We start from the raw sequence: 16,962 nt of genomic DNA, 5'->3' as shown, positions 1-16,962 counted from the left end.
ATGATTTTCTTCGGAATTTGAGCGGTTCTGCTCAGTGGTCGGGGAGCCCGTTACTGAGTGGAACCAACGCTTAAATATGGACGGTCTTTCGCCAACTATGGAGTGGCCTAGAGATCGTCCGATTTTTTGAGATTTTACCCTTTACTTACTAATCAGGGTAACAAATGGCATTGCTGTAGCAAATGAAGTTTTAACTGAGGCTCGGCTATTGCCGTTACCCAGCCATGACTAGAGCTTTTAGCTCAATAACACTCCATCTACACAGATTTTCTTCATTCGGATGACGGGATAAAGAGTCAAGGACTCAGTCCATCGCCCAGTTCTTTTAAGAACTTGGTATTAAGTAGGTCTAACTGATGAGACCTCAAAAAAGGTCGAAACCGGTCTGGGTAGTGCTGTAGCCAATGAAGTTTAACTGAGGCTCAGCTATTGCTACCTATGAGTTCGCTCTCTTAAGGTTTTTGCCTTAAGGGAGCAATTTGAGTCTCCGGGGAAAGTGTTTTCCGGTACGGCTCGGTGAGGGTCTTTGTCGGTGAATGCTTTTATCCGAAATATGAGCGGTTCTGCTCGGTGGTGGTCGGAAAGCCATCACTGAGTGGAGCCGACGTTGAGATGGACGGTGTTTCGCCCACTATTGAGTGGCCTAGGGATCGTCAGAATTTTTTAGAGACAGCTTTACTTATTCATACGGTCGAAACCGGTCTGGATAGTGACCTTCTCTCATAATGTTGAACAATAATACAGCTCCTAGGAGCTAAGTTTATATTATGGGTAAATATCAAGAATAATGATCGGAGCTTGCTCCACCTTGGCTACGAGTTGCCTCAGCTGCACTACCTAAAGGATCAGTTGCTGCTATTCAGGTATTTGCTTACGCTTGGAATCGCTGAACTTTATATAGTTTCTATATTCGGCATGAAACTCATTGAGTTTCTTAATCGGCTAAGAAACAATATGGGATATAATATCCCTTAACTTAAATAAGTTCATGTCGTCGAATTGAAGCCTTTGGCACTTCATTATAATTAATAATGTCTCTTATTTTTAAGAATATGCTCAAAATACTAATCTTGATTATATCTAATGCTCACAATAGATGAAGATGTTACTTGATTAAAGTAACGTTCTACCTTTGTGGATAAAAAATTTTAAAAAAAATGTAAGATAAAAATGACTTCTGCAAAGCCATTTTTATCAATTATATAGTTAATCCGTTAGAGCCAGTTTATCGTAAAGCATATTGAAAATCGCTTGATACAATTAATGGTTCTGTTCTCTGAGCATTCATTTTCAGTTTGTCCTTCTTCAATGTCTACGGCTGCTGTAGGATAATCCGATTTGTTTTGTGAAGTCTTTTGCCGCAAAACAATAAAGATATAAAGCAAATGAAAGAACAAAAGAGTTCGATAGAATGACTTGATGAACCAGGAAAAAAAAAAAAAGAAAGACAAAAAAATCTTAGCTTCAATAATAATTAAAGACTAACAAAAATGGCACTTTTTTTTGCTCCTATTGTGAATAAATAAGAGCCTGTGAACAATGTCTCGTTTACTACAACCGAAACGATGACACGTGCGCGTTACTATGGTAACGTCTTTATTGGCAATGCAAACGTTCACTTCCATTGTTTTCACAGGCAGGTGGAGCTGTAAGATTTAGATAGCTGATAGCTAAACAACATATCGAAATAAACTGAATATTCTGACAGAATATAGCTATTGCATTCTTTTTTCTTTTTTTTTGTGGGTTTTTTGAATCTGGGTTTATAAAACAAAATTGAATATATTGTCTTATTTAGCAATAAAATCAATAAACAGCAATTGTGTAAATCTACATATATGCTGTTTATTTATTTTTCTTCCACTACTTGCTATTATTATTATTAAAGGCATAAAGAAAACTTGGACATAAAGACAGAAAAACCACAACTTTGCTTGCGAGTCTAAATCCCTCAACTAGTTGGCAAACAATTTTAATCAGCACTTTGTGAACTCTGTCCATAAAGTGTAGGAAACATTCTCCACTACAACCACGAGCAATCCAATCCAGTTCCCAGGTTCGTCCTTAGCTTTCGAACACTAGTGTACATGTATTGCATACATGTATACTAGTATGTCATCTGAAGTCCTTTAAGACCACTATTGCCTTTATCGTACTTTGATTTTTTTTTATTTAATACGTGAAATAAGTAAAAGATTATGTATAAAGTGAAATCCTTATAGTCCTTATAAGGACAGGCTTAAAGGGGCGAAGCAAGAATGCTTTTCATCTTCCCCGTTATTTGTAGAGAACAGTGGAGGGATAAGGTGTTATTGAGCTATTAAATTAAAGCTCTGATCATAGTATAGCAGGAGCGTAACAGCAATAGCCGAGCTTCAGTGAGAACTTCAGTTGCTACAGCATTGCCACCCATTATTACCCTCCAAGGGTATTAATCACCGCATCTGACGGTAGTTTCATCTCTTTACCATTTTTCCATATGAAATGAAACCGCTACTCGCTAATTATTTATATTACGTTTATGTGAAAAAACGTTGGTATCCTGCTGAGTGATAAATCAACTTCGCCTTTTTCTTTCGCTTTATTGTTTTCCTTTTTGTTAAGGACAACAGTGTATAATTGCTTTAACCTGTTGTTGCAAAGATAGATAAGTACTTTATTTATTTATTATTACTAATGTGTTTGAGTTGATTTCAATAAAACGCATGTTGCTGTTAAGAAGCTCGTATGAGGTGAAATATATCCTACGTGTTTTCTTCGTTTTTACTGAATTTCAATTCCAACCCTAAGCATTATACATGATTTTACAATCTTTCATAAATAGGATTCACATTTTATAAAGTAATAAAAATAAACTATCAATTGAATAAGGAAACAACTCGAATTAAAAAAAAAACAAAAAAAAAACATATTATACATATTATAAGTAGCGAAAATAAGTCAAATAGTCCAAAGAAAATTAGAGTACATTTTAATTTCTAACGTGATATATGTTATACGCGATATACGTTACCATAGTAATTAGAATACATTTTAATTTCTAACGTTACCATAGTAACGCACGTGTCACCGTCCTTGTGATAAATGAGTATCGTCTGTACTTTGGCTCTAATTTATTCATAATTGAAGTCAATGCATACACAAATTAAAATAATAATAATAATAATAATAATAATAATAAAATTGAACCATGAATTATGTCAAGAGATTCCCAGCATGTCTCACGTCTCTAATGTGGTAAAATTTCGTACCAATGAAATGTCTTTACAGAAGCTGAAAAATTAATAGGGTAAGAATAGAATAGAAAATAAGAGGGATGGCATCTGAATGGACAATAATAAATAAACATGATTCCGGTGAGCTGTTAAGTGATTACAATTTATGTTAAGTCAGAATTTTGTCAATGAATATTTTCCATGTATTTTCAACTAAATTTTGTGTATTTTTCCAAGTATGTACTTCTTATGTATTTTCAACGATTTAGACAGAAACTTTTAATATCAAGATATAGAGCCAAGAAAGGCTTCAATTTCGCAAAGAAGTAATACATTATCTTTTTAATAAAATAAAATGAATGAATTTTTCCAACTTTTGTTTTATTTGGCCATAAAAATATGATGAATCTTTAATATTCTCATTACATATTACTTTATTTTTAATTTTTGATGCGTTTATCAATTTTTAAGCAAAATTTAGAAAGTTATATAACTTTCTTAATGTTTCTTTCCATGAAGCGTTAAAAACAGCTTCATAGAAAAAAGGCAAGAGATATTCAGTGAAACATTTTTTTTCTGAAATAATAAATGGTATTCTAATTTGTATTCTAAGTAATTATAAAATTTATTAATAAAATAAAATATTAACTTATATTATATATTTGATTTCAAAAAATTATTTGTTAAATTCAGAAGTATTTCTTCAAATTTTGATGTTTCATTTAAACACCAATCTATTATATCAATGAAAATTAATGAATATGCTAGTAAGAGAAGTTCGGTTTACGTTTACACCCACAAAAAGAACAAAAGAAATCCCAAATTGTTCGTTTATTAAGGATATTATTAAGGATATATTAAGGATATAAGGATCTTTAAGTTCTTGGCTTTATAGGTAAGAGTTCATTTTGGCCCTTTGAGCATAACCGTGGCGATGAGATTCAGCAGAGAGAAAAATAGATAGAGTGAAATGAAATGAAATAGTGATAGAGGAGAGAAAGAGGCCTCAGTTTTAGCTGTTCACCCACCGGGTACATCTGAAACAGTTGTTTGACTTTTCACTCATTAAAGCAATAGTTCCAAAAAGGAAAACGTCCCAGAACTGATAAAAATGCGTCTCCCGCAGAAATAGCACATGAACCTGATGAAGTATCTCCAAACAGCGCCCTGTGCGGAGATAGATCGCAAATATTCAGAGTGGCAACTTAGAGATGACCCTGTTTGGTGACAGGCTCACCCCACCACTGAGCAAAACTGCTCATATTCCAGTGAATGCATCTGCGTAGGTAACCTCGATAGTGGTGCCCCAAATCCCGGATACTCAAGAGTGCAAATCTCTCACTCTGTTTGCACAAAAGTACGTGTTTGAAGCTGAGATTGAGTTCTGAAATGAGTCTGATGACACAGTTAATATGTCGTTTACAGAGAGTGGATTTGTTGAATTTGTAAAACTGGTCTGTCAATTGTGGCGAGGAGGGGAATATGATTGCTTTCCCGTTGTTTGCATTCGGAACTGAAGAGGTGTTTCTTTCTTTTGCTGTATTAGAGGAGGTGGACGGGTTTTGTAAATTGCCACACTTTTCATCGACAGACGATGTAATTGGGACGAAAGGAGGAACTTCGTCCTTGCAGGTAGATTCTTTCCTGGCTGGTTGTCGTTTTGATTTTATATTTTCTTCTTCTGCTTAATCTCTTTGTCGTTTAATTGATGCAGTTGTTATTCCAATTCCTCTACTTCTTCCCCCTCTTTTGCAGATGATGTTCATGGTGTTGTCGGTTCTTCGACTGCTGTGTCAGCTTTTGTGGAGGAAGTCTTGGATTCTGTTTTACGGTTTTGCTTTTTCTTCTTGGTTTTTCCAAGCGACGTCTTCATAAATTCTGTCCGTTTCAACTCCTCAGAACCAAATGTCGTTATTGGAGTGGAAATTCAGGAGCCTGTTTATGTGCTCTGATGTACGTGCATAGTTTGATTGCACCCTCCAGTCGTTCTGTCGCTGCTCGATACGGACACGTGTTGGTCTTGTTGCTGCCATTTTCTGCAAGGGCTATTGCAGTACTCTAAGGTGTGTCCCGATTCTTTGCAGTTACGACATTTGGCTCGTAAAAAAATTCCGCTTCCACATGGTCATGAGAGTCACCCGTAAAGCACTGACACCTGGATAACTAACCATAACCCTTGCTGTGAAATCTGATCTGAAATCTTCCCCACCACATGGGGATGAAGCCATAAATATTGCTGGATCCTACTGCCTAGCATAAAGTTTGACATTTCTATTTTCGATTTCAAAGCGGATGTTCTTACTCTAGGCAAAAGCGAAGCCATAACTAATTTTAAACTTTATGAGAGAAAAAAAGAGAGGAAGAATGTAAGTACAATGGTTAAAACTACTACAGTGTAACCCGTAGCAACAAGTCCTAAAACAAATAAACCTGTAGACCGAAGGTCTACTAGCAAAATCCCGTAGGTCAGAAGACTACAGCCTTCTGGAACACTACATCTCAAAAACAGACATTCTTTTTCTTATCTGACTTCTTTAGACTCCACGTAATACATTCATAAGTTGCTGTGTTGGAAAAACCAGCTGCACCCCTGAACTTTGTTCCTTCGGAGATAGATCCATCCATCCATCCAGATTTTAGACGTCACTGACTGTTGTTTTAGCCATTCCTTGTCTTCTTCTGTACAGGAATTCTTTATATTAATAATGAATTTCAGGTACTCGAACTTGCTGACTTCCTCAATTTTTTCTCCATTAAGGTACACTTGTTTTTCAGGAGCTCCCCTGTCTGTATTTCCTTTGAAAACCATAATCTTTGTCTTGCTAGGATAGCTGAAGTCCTCTGCTCTTGTTGATTTCATTAACTTTGTTAAGAATTTGTCTTTGCTCTTCCTGCTCATTACAAAGGAACACTGTATCATCAGCACACCTCCAATTACTGATCCGTGTTACCTGAGAACTAGGGAAAATTATCTGAGAAATCTAATTACTGTTAAACTGATCCAATTTCATATTTAAATTTAAAAATCATTATTCTCCTATTCTTTGACGAAATATAGAATCATTATATAAAATTAATAAAGGTGTTTTAAAAAAATCATTTTAAAATAAACTATTTATTTTAATTATTATTACTTCATTTAATTAAGTTAAAAATTTATAATACCTAATAAATATAATAGCAATTTTCAAAATTTTGTAATTTTTCTCACAGTATGAATTTGATTTGTGCAATGAGACTGTTTCCTATGAAATTCATGAATGTCAGCCTATCAAAAATTTCCATTTTAATATAAGATAATCATACCGTTAACATGACATTCAAATGTCAAGGACTTTGGTTTGTTTTGACGCACTCCGTAATTGAAAAAAATAAGATTAAATTAAAAAATAAAACGGATGCCAAATAGTACCTTATGGTTTGTGTGGAAGGTTGTATCAAATATATTATAAGATACTTGGCTATTTTTAATTTGGCTATCTATGAATAACAGTTTTATTACCTCTCTATCCTTCTCATCCGTCTAGGACGGGTTGAGTCCCCTCCTAATGAGGGGTTTCTGGCGTATTAATGCAGCCGGTTCGCCACTCCTCTGCTGCATCCCTTAAAGGCGATATTCATGATTGAAATTCACGTGTGTTCACCCAGCCGGTTTGCCTACATGCGGGATGAAAAACCACAGATAAACTGGGGGGAAAAAACCTGCTATCCAAGACCGGCTAAGGCAGATCCTGGAGCTCATCACGTTGTCGACGAGAATCGAACCTAGGACACTCCTTCCCCAGGCATATGGTTGCGAAGCGCATACCCACTAGGCTAACCGCGCGGACAACTTGTTAGAAAAAGAAAACACACTTCGGATAGTTTGATAAAAAAAAATAATTAAAAAAAAAAGTTACAAATATAATTTGTTAAAGATAAAATACTCTCAAGGGGATAAGCATAATAACGGTGAGTAATCAAGGCGAAAAAGCTGAAGCAAATCTCAAGTGGATATTTTAAAAACAAAGAAAAAATAATTTTTTTAACATCGTCAGCCATTAGAAGTACTCAAGGTAAACAATTGATTTTCATTTTAAAAATAAATTTACGAAAAGTACTAAATTAAAATAATAAATAAAAATAACATATAAAGTATTTAAAATAAAAAAAAGTAAAAGATATCTTTGGAAATTTTGAAAAGCATTTTTATATTATTTATACACCCTTTTGATTTTTAAATAGAAATTATCGACCATGCAGGTGAAAGATGTATGTTAATGTTTCATGATATTTTATTTAGTAACTGTCAACACTCTCAAAATTAGTACATCAGCAAAACCTTCGAGTTATCTTAGGAATATGTTTTCCTTATGAACGAAGACAACAAAATGACAGATGGTAGTTGGAAAAATGTTAATACTTTAAGTGCTCTAGCGAAGGCTTACCGTTCTGGCTAAAACATCTCACCGCTCAAACGTCAAACACGACATCCCCGAACATTTCGACAAATTACTTTTGGCACTTTAAAAGAAGAAAGATCTAAAACGAAGACATTAGAGTAGAAAGTCAGACACAGGTGTAAGTTCTATTTTGATATTGTGAGCATTAAATTAGAATTGATAAACAATTTCCAATCGCGAATTCAAAAATCGGGTTGGGTAAGGGATGCTGAATGTTTGAATTTTTTTTAGAAGTCCAATTAAGATATTCAACAAGAATATCCTAATAAATATTTGTAAATAAACATTTACCTTTAGCAATGATCACTTTGAAAAAAATATTATATTTTCTAGCTTTGAGCTCTACAAATGGAAATATAATGTTCGCTCAGACTGTTTACCAATGAGCTATGAGTGCATATCCAATCGCCAATCTTCTTCGAATCAATTAAAGCCAAGTGTCTCATAATATAATCAGTCTAGTTACTTTATTAAAAGTAATTGTATACACAAAAAACAATAATTGGAATGTTGATGTGCTCTTAATCGAGAACCTCGTTGCATGTATGACAGTATCAGATCCGTATTTGTCAAACAGAATTATTCGTGGGTGGTCTGAAAAGTTCTCGGCCTAACAATGAAAAAACGAATTTATAATTTCAAAATTATTTGTATTTTTCAACATAATCTCCCTTAAGACTACTACATTGTTCTCAATAATATCTGCAAAATACCCCTCTACAGCTGCAATCACATTTTGATTAGAAATAAAACGCTGACCAGCGAGGAAAATTTTTAATTTTGGGAAGAGACAGAAGTCAGAGGGAGCCAAATCTGGGGAATAGGGTGGATGTTCCAACAATTCATAGTGCAGATCCCTTAATTTTCCCATTGCCAAAACACCTTTATGGGCAGGTGCATTGTCCTGATCAAAGATGATTTTTTTTCTTTTGTAAGCTGGCTAAAAGATCGGAATAATATTCGCCAGTTATTGCTTTTCCTTTTCAAGATAATTAATAAACAAAATGCCTTTAGCATCCATCCAAAAACACTGATGCCATTATTTTTCCTGCTGATGGAACCGACTTTGTCTTCTTTGGCGCTGAACAACCGGCTTCTGTCCATTGTTTTGACTGCTGTTTGGATTCTGGTGTGTGATGGTGAATCCAAGTAATAAATCACCAAGAAAACCAGTAATAAATCGACGAACAAAATCAGTTTTAATCTTGTTAAAGCGCTCCACGCACTGTTCAGAGATTTTCACACGAGTGCATTTTTGATCAGCTGCGAGCAAGCGCATCACCCATCTTTTCATATGCAATTCTTCATGTAAACTATATCCTACACGTTCTTTTGAAATGTCTATAGTCTCAGCAATTTCTCGCACTTTGACTTGCCGGTGATCAAGTACCATATCGGGCACTTGATCAATGATTTCTGGTGTTGTTACACTTTTTTGACATCCTTCACGTGAATCATCTTCAGGGCTGGTACGGACGCGTTTAAACTCGGCAGCCCATTTTTTAATTGTCGAAAACGAAGGAGAAGAGTGCCCATAAACTTTTATGAACTTCGAATGAATTTCTTCTGGCGTTGAGCCTTCTTTTACAAAGAATTTTATAACCGCGCGATACTCAATTTTATCCATTTCAAGGGATACACACAACACTTTGGTTTCCGACAACTGTATAAAACAAAATACTTCATGGAATGACTTGCAATGTCACATAGATGCTCATGACAGATGAACCAACTTACGGAAAGAAATCGTACCGATAGTGTTGCCATCTATGGTCGAGTCCGAAAACTTTTCAACGATCTACGTACATTGTATTGCCATACAGAATTCTATACGGCCAATAGAATGCCATTTATTCTATTAACATAATATATTAGAATTAAAATGTATCCAGGTTCAATTAGCATTGTTATGTAAGAAGAAGACGAATAGCTTTCTTCACAAGAAGAAAAGTACTCTTTTCACAGACGTGAAAAGAGTACTTACTTTCGTTTTCTCTTTGTGTTCCATGAATTGATTTGAAGATAAATAATTAGAGAAACAGCTAAGGAAATGCACGTTTTGTTAGTACTTATTACTCTGTTATAAACAGAATATTTGGGATTATGGTAGTTTGTCCGAAGAAGGACAAATAACTTTCGAATAAAATATATCTATTCAGCACTTTATAATGTCAAAACCCGTTTTAAGACTACATTCCTGAAAAGGAACGATCATCCCACTAAAAATTATCAATTTCGATAAGCCCACAAAGAAGAAAAACAAAAAGACAACTTAGCTCGAAAATGAATGGCATGCGGATTTTTTTTTTTTATTATTTAGTAAATTGCTTCTTAGTTTTCGGTACTTTCTTCAAAAATATCTATTAAAAGATATGCAATAATTTTGGAAACATTTACTAAACAATATCAACAACGGAATCTTAACACCATGACAATGCACCAGCGCATTTTCTTTCATTGACTGATGGTAATATTTCCTCATTTGTTCTGTGGTGCTATGCAATACCGAGCTGTTTTTCTTAGGAATTTCATTTCTGTTGTTCGAATTCTTAGTCCATGTTTCGCTTCCACATAACAATGTTGATAAATACGATTTTACAGAGTGCCATTCTAGTAGGTTTTATACCATATTTTGCACTAAAATGGCTTAAAATGTTTATTAGCCATTTATATTACCAAAATTTCATATTTAATGCGTATATCTTTTACATTTTCATGTGATAAAGAACATCCAAGATGTCTAAAGGCATGTTTTCATATTATGTTATATTAAAATAATATAATGCTCAAAAATAAGAATAATAGGGCACTTTCTATTCTTACCGGTTAGATCGAATTTTATTCTACACTTGTATTATCCAATATAGCAGTGGTTCTCAACCTTTTCCAGTGGCGTACCACTATATTTAATTCAAGATATTAGATGAACCAGTAAGCAAATCTGTTTTCGTACCACCCTGCAGTGGCTCACGTGCCACCAGTGGTACGCGTACCATGGGTTGAAAATTCCTGCAATATAGTATTCAATGCAACTGAAAACGTTGAATTATTGTAACACTCGGATTGAGTATAAACTGCAATACTTTTTACAAACAATATAATAATAATTATATTATTAAATATAACATAATATTAATAATATATTATCAAATCAATTATTGAGTATGAGAGGTTTTGGCATGAGAGATTGAATCGACCGTGAGATGCGGTGATTAATACCCTTGGAGGGTAATGGATGGCAATGCTGTAGCCAATGAAGTTCTAACTGAGGCTCGGCTATTGTTGCTACTCTCTTGCCATGATCAGAGCTTTAATAGATCAATAACACCTTATCCCTACACTGTCCTCTACACATAACGGGGAAGATGAAAAGCATTCTTGCTTCGCCCCTTTAAGCCAGTCTTTATAAGGAACAGAATTATTGGCTCTTAAAACTGTAACAATTTGTTTGTATTTTTAAATTATATTATAACATGTTATATTATATTATTGCCTCTTAAAATTAGCAATTTTTGTTTTTCAAAAAAAAGTATATTATATTATATTATTGGCTCTTAAAACTGGAAGTCATATTAACAATTTTTTTTATCTTTTTTTCTGTCCCAAAGGTTTTTTAGGATAAAGCATCCTTGAACATTTATCCATTTTAAGAAAACGAAATCTAATTCTCCATCATATCCACATATTTACATAAACGTTTGGCATTTTCGTAATTAATATGGATGACTATCTAGTAAATTAATGCTTCCTAATGTGCCTCAGCTATTTTTAATTAAATTGATCCTTACTTCTGTTCTCTAACTTAGATGATGAAAATTCTCCGAACAATCCTGCCACGTATTCCATTTCCCCCATTCTGCATATTTTCCATCTTTGTGGACCCGTCATACAGAAGAGCTTATTAGTTGGAATTTTACATTCCTAAGAATGAAATAGTTTTTCGGTACTTATCTCCTCTAAGAACCTTGCTGGTGGTAGATACATTTTATAATTCAATTCTCTCCCATGGGAAGGTGGAGAGAAAAAATTTTTCTCTTGAAGTTAAAAACAATCCTTCGTAATGCAGTTAGGAAGTTTTTTTGAAGCGTTGCTATGGCAACCCTGAAAACTACCGAACTCCACTGGCAACAATGAAGTTTATGGCATATGCGGATAAAAACATTGCATTAATAAAGATTTGTTAGAAGGTTCATTATCTACGTGTGTGGCTTTGACACACAACCACTCGTCAGTCTGTTGATTTCTTTCCGTCTGCATTATCTCAGAAAAACTGTAAGTGCCTCATAATTTTTTAAAATGGCTTTGCCAACTTGGTGTTTACAAGACCAACCGTTTCCCTTAATACATGACACGCTGGCATCTAAAATTAATCCACAGCTGCTTGATCTCCACGTTCGTCGTACTGCGGTTGTTAGCTAATTAAACAGCGTTTACCTTATCGTACTCACTTAATGCGATGGGTTTCTTGGTAATTATCAATTAACAGGCAACACCTATAGAGGATATGTTATTGCGAAATGGTAGCATCTTGATTAGGTGGGTTTGAACATGGAATGAAGATAATTAGAGGCTTCTTTTCAGTACTTTATAACCATTACGGAAGATTATTTGATTGATCACTTAATTAGATATTTTTAAGCAAACATGGGAATTTTATCAGCACATATCTCTATTTCTGTAATTACGGTTAGCGAGTGGATACGATAGTACACGAAGTATATCAGCTATTACTTCACCGAGGACAGTTACTAGCAAACCACCAAAATACTCATCGCAGGAATTCTCCAGTCACGTTTGTAGTAATCTCAGCAGGGGTGGAAACTGCAGCACCCCCATTTTTTCTCGATACATAAATGTATTTATTAATTTATTTATATTTGCTTGTAATATTTAATTTCATCATCAACAATCCTATACAATTCTTTTATTTTCTATAAAAATACTAAAAATCCATCTTTTAGCACTTAGGAGGGCGAAGGACGCTGGCAGCACTGTGTTTACCGCAGTGTCCTATTGCTACGCGCGCAAGCATATACACGTCATAGTGAGATGCAGCTATTAGCGTAATGCGACACTGTCCGTCGCGCAGTTCCACTGTTGTTTATATGCAGTTTGCGCCAGTAGTAGAGTGTTCGTAGTGTTTATCGTGTTTACTTCGTCTCTTTAAATATTTAAAATAAAAACTATAACGTTTGTTATAGTTTTTATTTTAGAACATTATTGGCGTTATGATAATGGATTTTATTTTTAAGTAATTTTGAATTATACAAAACTGTATGATTTTATCGATAATAAACAATATTTTTTTCATGTTTAATTTTTTTTTAAATTTTTACCATAATTTTGATATTTTATCCAAACATGCATACATTGTACTTACGTAAAGTTCTTTTTAATTTTTAATTTATTTTTAAATATCTAATGACATTTATTAATTGTAATGTAATTTTTCGTTTTTTTAATGTTTTAATTTACTTTTAATTTTTACTTTATTTTTTATATTTTAATTTTGTTAAATTTTAATGATTATTTTAATTTAACTTTTTAAAATTTTAATTGTGTCTAATTTTTAGTTTTAGATAATTTCTAATTTTATTTATTAAAACAAATATTTATCTACTAAATATTAACGCGAAACAATAAATGATATACCTAAGCTGAACAATATTAAAGATAGGATCTCTAAATATGCAGATTTAGATGATGCTAATTCATATTTGTTAATAATTATTTTCTATGCGATAAATTAGAATTGCAAATTATTCCATGCATTTTCTTTGATTATTCTAATTTTTTAGATTTACTTTTGATATTATTCTGTTACTTATTTCCATATACGCCTCCGAATCAAAAAATTCTAAGGTTCAAAGCGCAAATGTAAACAACAGAGAGAAAGATGCGTAGGTTATTGTAAGGAAGATCACCCACGCCACCTACTCACTCGCAGAGCGCACCTGATTGGCTGACGCGTTGCCTCTGCTATCCGAGTTGTTTTCAAGTAAAATTATGATCCTTTTGAAATCGTAGGATTAGGTTGTGCAGTCAAAACACATTAGATAAAAAAGTTTTATTAATAAATAAAAGGTGTATTTACAAAACTCATAGTATTATTATAATTTTTTTTTTATTAAGAAACTATTTTTAAAAATTTTTATTAATTTAAAATTTTCTTATATATTATTTATATTTTCCTTTATATTATAAGAGAAATTAGTTCGAAAAATCTAATTTAGGAGGCGCATGCGCAAAAGGAGCTTTTTCACATAACGGTTGCCTAGTAACGCGTTTCCTTACCAGTTCATTTACGATGAAATATGCCCACAAGAAAAGATTAAAATTTCAAGTGATTATCATAGGAACGAACACACCTGTTTCTTCGTAATTGAAATCTGGAAAGTTCTTCCAACTAAGTAGTTTCGTTTAGGTATGGAACGAGCATACAGATGACACCCTTAAGTGTGTGCTTGCAATGCAAGACCAAATCGATCTTCCTCTTTCATTTTCCTTGACGCTTCATATTCAGTCTCTTCCAAACGAAACTTGACATCACAAAGCGGAACGCTGGAGTGTTTTCAGCTGATATTATATTCAGCTGTTCGGAAGCACACAACTCAGTGCGCTTCTACTACGGTTTTGCTGATGAAGTGAAGATGAGATCGGATATTCAAAGAATAGAGCTATTTCCTGCAGATGGATGTACAAGCAGAGACGTAAGAAAGCATCGGATATTTGACGAAAATAGTTCATCGAAGCTACAAGCGCTTTCCCCTCCCTCCCCCTCTCACTATGCTTTTGCACGTGTTTATGTGTATAGAATTCTTAAAATAGTTTTATTTCTTTTAACTATTACTCTAATTTCACTACTTCAAAAACACGTGGGTGGGTGGATGTGGGTACGTGTCGTGTGATGAAGAAGTGGAAAGAGTAAATTCATATATTTATCTGGAACAAATAATGAAAATCAAAGACAAACAGAAAATAAAAAAAAGGAATCAACTCAGTTAGATGGTCTCTGGGAAGACAAATGATTTCTTCAATTGTGTGCGATAAATAAATAAAATGACAGGTTAAACCATATACTGATGGTATATACCATTAACTGTGTGTTCGTTGGCTGATTTGTGGGTAGAAAAACCGGAATGTTTAGGAGAAAAAGAGATTGGCTAACGAACTTTCACTAGAAATATCCCTCATAAAGATTATTCTTGTCTTTCTAACAAGAACTGAACTCGGGTGTCTTTCAAAAGAAGTGTTCAAGTTTCATCTTTCCGGTTAGAGATATAATCTCCAAAACTGTAACGATCCAAAACAGGAAAACAAAATGTAGAAAGGTAAACTCCAAACTTAATTCGAACATTAGTTCACTGTTTTTTACCTAATCCCTTACAATAATAGGTGATCGTAAGTTCAATATGTACCATCTTATATAGGAAACAAAGAAACGTTGGATTGGATACACATAATCACGTGTTTTGATACTATAAAGTGTTTTAATTTGTGTCAGCTATGATATACATGTGTAATATACTGTTCAAAACAATTAGGGGATATTCTTCTTGTTATTCTTTGTTAAAATTATTTCACGCTAAAATGTATAATTTGTAATAAATATCGATTATTTAAACAATATATCTCATCAATTACACCCTATCCATCAGTAAGAAATATTTATTTATGAATGTATAAAGTACCCAATAGCTATAATTATTTGCATAAATTAAAATATCACTAATTGTTTTGAGCAGCATACACATATAATTTCAAATACTATTGCTTAATACACATATAACATTACTTTTTAACATAACATTACTATACTACTACTCGCCTTATGACTGGCTTAAAGGGGCGAAGCAAGAATGCTTTTCATATTCCCCGTTATCTGTAGTGGACAGTGTAGGGATAAGGTTATTGAGCTATTATTAAAGCTCTGATCATGGCAGGAGAGTAACAGCAATAGCCGAGCATCAGTTAGAGCTTCATTAGCTACAGCATTGCTATCCATTACCCTCCAAGGGTATTGGATTGAATGAATCAATCACCGACTATGTAAGTAAAGGTGAAATCTCAAAAAATCGGACGATCTCTAGGCCACTCCATAGTGGGCGAAAGACCGTCCTAATCTCAGCGTTGGTTCCACTCAGTGACGGGCTCCCCGACCACTGAGCAGAACCGCTCAATTTCCGAAGAAAATAATTCACGGACAAAGCCCCTCAGCGGGCCGTGCCGGAGAACACCTTCCCCGGAGACTCAATTGCTCCCTTAGGGCAAAATCTAAGAGAGCGAACTCATTAACCCAGGATAACAGCAACAGCCGAACCTCAGTTAAACTTCATTGGTTCAGCATTGCCATCCGTTACCCTATATGGGCATCTCATATAAAATCAATCACCGCATCTCACGGTCGATTGATTCCTTGACCACCAGTATCTACTACTCGCCTTATAGTCCTTATATATAATATAATATAATAATATATATAAGGACTGGCTTAAAGGGGAGAAGCAAGAATGCTTTTTATCTTCCCCGTTATCTGTAGAGGACAGTGTAGGGATAAAGTGTTATTGAGCTATTAAAGCTCTGATCGTGGCAGGAGGGTAACAGCAATAGCCGAGCCTCAGTGAGAACTTCATTAGCTACGCATTGCTATCCATTACCCTCCAAGGGTATTAGATTGTACTACTCCCCTTATAGTCCTTATAAGGACTGGCTTAAAGGGGCGAAGCAAGAATGCTTTTCATCTTCCCCGTTATCTGTAGAGAACAGTGTAGGGATAAGGTGTTATTAAGCTATTATTAAAGCTCTGATCATGGCAGGAGGGTAACAGCAATAGCTGAACCTCAGTTAGAACTTCATTGGCTTCAGCATTGCCATCCATTACCCTCCAAAGGTATTGGATTGAATGAATCAATCACCGCATCTCACGGTCGACTGATCGCAGCACTACTCCCCTTATATCCTTATAAGGACTGGCTTAAAGGGGCGAAGCAAGAATGCTTTTCATCTTCCCCGTTATCTGTAGAGGACAGTGTAGGGATAAGGTGTTATTGAGCTATTTTAAAGCTCTGATCATGGCAGGAGGATAATAGCAATAGCCAAGCCTCAGTTGGAGCTTCATTGGCTACAGCATTGCCATACATTACCCTCCAATGGTAGTAAGTTAAGTTCAATACCAAAGCCCACTACTCCCCTGACATTCTGAATACTATTATATAATAACATGATATAGAATATTGAAAGGTGTATAGTATAATTTAGATTTAAAAAATATATAATTTAAATAATTAAAATTAGTTAAAGTTAAA

General features: G+C 34.3%; 1 pseudogene; it reads left to right on the top strand.

The window, feature by feature from the left end:
* The first annotated feature begins 378 nt into the window (after window positions 1-378).
* On the top strand, window positions 379-494 carry LOC150102265 (U4 spliceosomal RNA; annotated as a pseudogene).
* Window positions 495-16,962: the final 16,468 nt, after the last annotated feature.

The sequence above is a fragment of the Typopeltis vanoorti genome, chromosome 10, assembly GCF_054136105.1.
Source record: "Typopeltis vanoorti isolate ZY-2024b chromosome 10, IOZ_Tvanoo_1.0, whole genome shotgun sequence".
NCBI lineage: Eukaryota > Metazoa > Arthropoda > Arachnida > Uropygi > Thelyphonidae > Typopeltis > Typopeltis vanoorti.
The sequence above is the reverse complement of the archived record's forward strand: the minus strand, read 5'-3'. Positions and strand labels throughout refer to the sequence as shown.